This window comes from Pundamilia nyererei, unplaced genomic scaffold (genome assembly GCF_000239375.1).
Source record: "Pundamilia nyererei isolate P.nyererei 1_Seehausen unplaced genomic scaffold, PunNye1.0 scaffold01098, whole genome shotgun sequence".
Taxonomy (NCBI): domain Eukaryota; kingdom Metazoa; phylum Chordata; class Actinopteri; order Cichliformes; family Cichlidae; genus Pundamilia; species Pundamilia nyererei.
This window is the reverse complement of record NW_005188499.1, coordinates 15724-22035: the sequence shown is the minus strand read 5'-3', so window position 1 is coordinate 22035 and position 6312 is coordinate 15724.

The following is a 6312-nucleotide window of genomic DNA, read 5'->3' as shown; positions in this document are numbered from 1 at the left end:
AGTTAAAAACAATAAAAATGTTAAATCTAAAAGCCATAGAATTAAGACATGTAGGATTGGGTGAACAAATGTGTCTTCAACTTGGTTTTAAAAACCTCCACAGAGCAGCCTGCCGAATATCTTGAGGGAGGTTGTTCTACAGAAACGGGGCATGAAAAGAAAAAGCTCTCCAATTCTCTTTTTTCTGGCTCTAGGAACCTTTAGAAGGCCAGAGTCCTGAGATCGGAGAGCACGGGGTGGAACGTAAAGATGTAAAAGGTCGGAGAGGTATGAAGGTGCTGATCCGTTTAAAGCCTTGTAGGTGAGCAGCAGGACCTTAAAATCTGCTCGAACCTGACAAGGTAGCCAGTGAAGAGATCTCAGAACAGGGCTAATGTGCTTAAATTTCCCAGTTCTTGTTCAAATGCGAGCAGCTGCATTTTGCACCATCTGTAGACCTCTAAAACTTTTCTTTTATAGCCCAGAAAGAAGAGCATTACAATAATCAATGTATGAAGACACAAATGCATGGAAAGGAACCTCTGCAGTGTCGCTTGACAAAACTTGTGTGATTAAGGCGATGTTCCTCTAATGATAAGGGGCGGTCTTTGTTATCTCTTTTACATGAGACTCGAAAGAGAGCACCATGTCGAACCACACACCCAAGTTTTTTACCTTGTTCCTGCAATTTATGACACTGTCATCAACTTTCAAGATGAAATTTTGGGACAAGTGCTGAAATTTGTGTGGCCCAATGACCATCAACTCTGTCTTATCAGTATTTAGGAGCAAGAAATTATCTGATAACCAGCCCTTAATTGCTTAATTGCAGATAGACAAGATTCTAATTTAGAGACTTCAGCACAATTTCCAATGGTTAAAGGAACATAAAGCTGCAGGTCATCAGCGTAACAATGAAAGGTTACATTAAAAGAACGTAAAAAAACACCAAGAGGCAGCAGGTACATAGAAAACAGCAGTGGTCCAAGTACGGAGCCCTGAGGGATGCCATGCCTCACTGCACAAGTCTCGGAGAGATCATTTTTAAAACTAACAGTCTGAGACCTCCCAAACAGGTAAGATCTCAGCCACGATAAAACATTTCCTGTAATTCCAATAAAATGTTCAAGCCTATCCATTAAAATGCAGTGATCCACAGTTTCAAATGCAGCACTTAGATCCAGCAGTAATAAAACTGAAGTGCGATCATTGTCTGGATTTACCAGCAGATCATTTACCACTTTGACTAAAGCTGTTTCTGTGGAGTGATTTGGTCTAAAAGCAGACTGAAATGCTTCAAACAGATTGTTTGTTGACAGACGCTCAGTGAGCTGCTTAAAAAGATTTTAGATAAAAAAGACAGATGTGAGATGGGTCTATAGTTTGCGACTAGGGCTGGGTTTTGATAATCGATTTATCAATTAAAATCAATTCTGGCTTGGATAACGTGATATCGATTCATTAAAATCCTGAATCGATTTTTTAATATAAATTTATTTTGCCCAAAACACCAGAATCTCAGGTTAAAGCTGACAAAACTTCAACAACCACCAAACAGCTAAAACAGTAAATGAGAGCAGGAACACGGATTCTGCACAAAGATGTAAACACAAAGCTCAGACCGTAAATGAGAGCAGGAACACGGATTCTGCACAAAGATGTAAACACAAAGCTCAGACCCGCTGACGCATCAGAATCAGTGAGATGTCGCCTTTCTCACCCGACGGCACGGACACGGTCAGGGCTGAAAGCCGACAGCTCGCTGATTCTGATGTTTCGGCGGGTCCGAGCTTTGTGTTTACATCCTTTTTATGGTGATTCTGAAGCTGCAGCTTTTATCTCTCTCCAAACAATATTGACTGAACCAGCAGCAAAAGAAGATCCAAACTACGCTTCACATAAACATCATCATGAATTGTTTTGCTGCCACCACGATAAAATCACACTTCATGCACAGCTCTCTCCCTCTCTCTCTGTCTCTGAAAGGATAAGATTGATAATTTTTCAGGGAAAGGGGTTGATACTACTTTCATTTTGCTGGTTAAATATAGAGTTAAAGCAGAGTTTCAGTTTTACTCATTGATGAATAATTTAACAGAGTTTTCTTCTCAATGGTGTGTTAGGAATGTGGTGTGTTCTGTTATAGATGGCCGTTTGTACTTCAGCCCTATGTTCATGTGACAGTATTGTTTTTTGTTTTTTTTCCCCTTATATAAAAAATCATTTCTACGTATAAGCTCTCTCCTCTATCCTAAAAATAAATCTATGTAAAATCTGTATGTGTAAGCCTACATTATAACCACTTCTTCTAGAAATTAAAAAGAACTAAAAATTCAAACTAAAAATGCTTCACCCAGGCTTAGGAAATTAAAAGAAAAAGGTTTGTCACATCATCTCTCAAAACCCCTCAGCAATCCTCCTCTCAGGTATATCTGCTCCGGCCCTACAAACCTGTGTTTAAGGAATGAAATCAATTTAATCATCATGTCACATCTTTTCAAACTCCTGGCTCCATCCAGAGCCTGCATCCTTGGAACTTCCTAGAAACAAAACCTGAACTTCACATTTCATACTCAGTTTTCCTCACTTATGATCCAATCTGTGTTATAAAAAATAAACTTAAAACAGAACAGTTACCAGTCATGTGTTTCTTCAGTTAATGGTAGCATGAGTGATATCAAAAAATGTCTCCCCTTTAGCATTTGGCATTTTCGCAACAATATACTGTAATACCATAATCTAACCCCAGTCAATAAAACAGAAACTTTCTCAAAGCAAACATCAGCAACCCCAGAGTTAAGTCTTCCACTCCTCCTGCTTATGTCAAAAGCAAAACAAAGCCAAGTATACCCTTTCTCTTTCTGACATGGCAAATTGTTTGTCCACATTTATTCATCCCCACGTTTGTCCAGTCACCCACATTCACTCACATGCATTCACACCAGGTTTTTTTTGCTAATAGTGGAGCCTCCCGCGCAAATAATCAGATTCTCCACTCTCAGCAACATGAGCTCATTCATTTGTTTTATTTGTCATAGGAAAATAGTTCTTTATGCTCTTGGACTGGATTGAGTCGCGGTAATCCTTTTAGACAGGGACTTACGACTTGATCAGTTCCCCACCAGTAGCCTTCTCCTCAGCCAGTTGTAATCTGGAAAGCCCACCTTATATTTGCTCTCCCGAGAATTTGTCAGCGCTGTTATTGACTGTTCCAGGCCTGCTTAGAACAAAAATGAGAAAAAACAGAGCTGATTATTAGCTCATCCAAGCACAAAAACAAATTCACCTGACAGGTTTTTCTAAGTGCACTGTTACAAAAATAATAGGCCCAATTCTAGAAATGTCCATGTTTAATAAAACTCCCTCTATTAAAATAAAAACAACACAAACCTAACTGACAGAATCAACCCATCACTACAACAACAACCTCAAGAATCTTAAACACATAAAAGTTTTGCCACCAGAGTCCTGACACTCCCAGGTCAACTGACATAATTTCACCTCCTCAATACACCGAAAGTCTTGTTAAAACCACATAATTTGCACACAACAATTGCCCCCTTTATGCATTTTAACCTACTTAGATTCAGCATAAGATATAACCCATTACAACAACGTATCATCACTAAACTATAAATTTCCTATCCAAATCTGCACTTCTGAACAGTCTGCTATGCTTCCTCTCCTGAAAGCCTCAGTCACACACACACAGGAAGCTTCTTCATCACCACTCACCCCAGCTAATTTGCATACTGAGTCATATCTCAAGAAGTTGCCGTAACAAGAGAAATATATGTTTAACCATTACCACCTTATTAAATTATTACATTTATTTCTATACTAATCACTTGCTTTCATCAATCAGTACCAGGGCACTCCTAAGTCACTCTTATAAAAACTACTTTAATCACTTTTCTTTTTCCATAAGTCACTCGCTTTGTCATATAGCTTCTTTGAGTTATTCCTCAACTTCAAACTTCAAGTGTATTTTATTAAACATTCACACCATTTTAACACTCTACAAGTAGCAAGCTGATTTTCATTGCGTATGTTTGTGTTCTTAGCCAGGTTTAATCAATCTCTATGCATTAATCTCCACGAGCTTGTCCTTGTAAGGTTAATGCATTTTCTGTTTGTGTATGTGATTTTGCATATGTTGCTTTTTGCAGTGTTTCAGACTCCTTCACAATTCTCCACTTAAACAGTCAGTTTTCTCTTTCCCAAATTTGCTAACCCAAATTTTAATTTCCCACCTGAAATAACAGCCTTCCTGGTCCTCAGCGACGAGTTAGAGTTTGCTTGTGAGGTTCAGGGACACATGGCGCTGTGAACAATTCAACCAGAAATTTGCCTTAGCATGTCCAGTCATGTTAACCTATAACTTTCTTCCGACCACTGCATGTGGAAAATTGATCCAGGTCTGCTTTGCCCCTGAAGAAACACAACTGAGACATTTTCATTATTATCATGAGTACTTAAACTACCCGTTTCTCTCTCTCTGGTCAGAAATACCAACTTATGTCATGTATGTAAGCATGTTCTTCCTTGCATTTTTATGTATTCATGTTAATGTTTAGTGAGTGTAAGCTGTTTCTTCATTGCCTTTTATGTTATCTGATCATGGTAATGGAGTGTAAGCTGCTTTCTTTATTGCATCGGTATGTTATAATCAGGTTTAATTCATGCATCTTTTCACTGCGCTGTGGATTCAAACTATCTCACTTCGGATTCTTTCCAAAAATAATTTCACATATAACAATCTGTGTATGTGTGTTTTCTATTTTTTGTTTACCTCTTTGTTGTGATCTGGTGGACATCTCTAAACCATCATGAGTTCAGGCTTCAATTTCAACCCAATTATACCCTGTATTCTCGCACTTGAACTCCTCTGGGCTTCACCTCTCACTGGTCCTTTTTTCTTCACAGTGTCCTGTATGGCCTTCAAGTCTCCAGCAAACACAGTCTGTTTCTTCTCTGTTTCTCTTCAGTATTTTCCTTTTAGATTAAGTCCCAGCCTGGCAAAATATCACATTCAGTGCCCTCAAACAGTCATGTCACACTGTTCTTACCAGCCTCCAGTTCACCGTGCATGTTTTCATCACGTGGTTTCTTCTTCTCTGTTGATCCTTTCAGTCGTCTCTTTCAAGATTGCTCCAAGCAATCTCTTTCAAGATTGCTCCAAGCATGGCAAATCTGAAAATCAGTGTCCAGTGCTTTCCCACAGTTCTTTATCCCACTGTTCAACTGCCCAGCCTGTAATTCACAGTACATGTTGCATCGTGTGCTTTTCTTCCATGCTGCTGCTGGTGTCGTCAGTCGTCGTCAGTGTTAATGGTTCAGTTGCACTGTCTTTTGCCTGCTGTTAATTCTTCAAGTCCACGATGTTCTGTTGGTCTTCATCAGGAGATTAACTGTCCTTTGAGCTTCTTCTCAGGATGTGGACAAAGTGAGAGGTCAAGCTGTGAAATTTTAAGCCAAAACCTGGCCTGTTTTCCTCCTAATTCTGTTAATCTATGGTTTTGCCGCTGTACTCATGGTTCCAGGTTGAGAGAAGTCCACCTGTATTGACACACTAAAGCATACACTTAATATCCTTTTCATTTCTTTTCTTAAAACCTCCATTTACTTCATCTGCCTAGAGTTTAACTCGTCTGTTTCTCTCTGTGCTCCCTTGACACAGTCAGTTCCTTTTATGGGCATGTAAAGTTCCTGTCACACACACCATTTCCTGTCACCCATGCAGCTGCTCAGAGCCATATTTTCTGTTTCTCTTTCCTATTTTACAGCCTAATCAAACTCTTTAGTTCTACTAAGTCTTGATCTAAAAACAATTTCACCCATCAACCCTTATTTCACGCACACACTTTTAAATATACTAAATTCTTTGCATTTGTCAAATCGTCTCATACACACACACCGCCTTTTCTCTCACACTTCCACTTTTTAACTTACTCTACTATCAACTTTCATAGTGTTATTATTATTTATTTATTATTTTGTACAAATCACACCCAATCACTCAAACCTACTACTCACAGCATTCACACACTTAAACTGTGACAGTTGAGGAATATAACTCAAAATACGCTTTCCTAAGAGTATTTTAGACATGCCTTTCATAATCAGAAAGAGCAAGTCAAAAAAACAATTGAAACCTCTTATTCTGTCCCTCCTATTATTTCTAAGGTATGTTTTTTATAAGTTTGTTATATGGCGGGTCATAATCATTCGTTCTGTAATTAACTGTTGCAACATGTCAGAAAATATGTTTATTCCTGATCTTGTCTGGGCAAAGCCTGCCATCTAGTGGGTTGACAGGGTAACACCATGTTA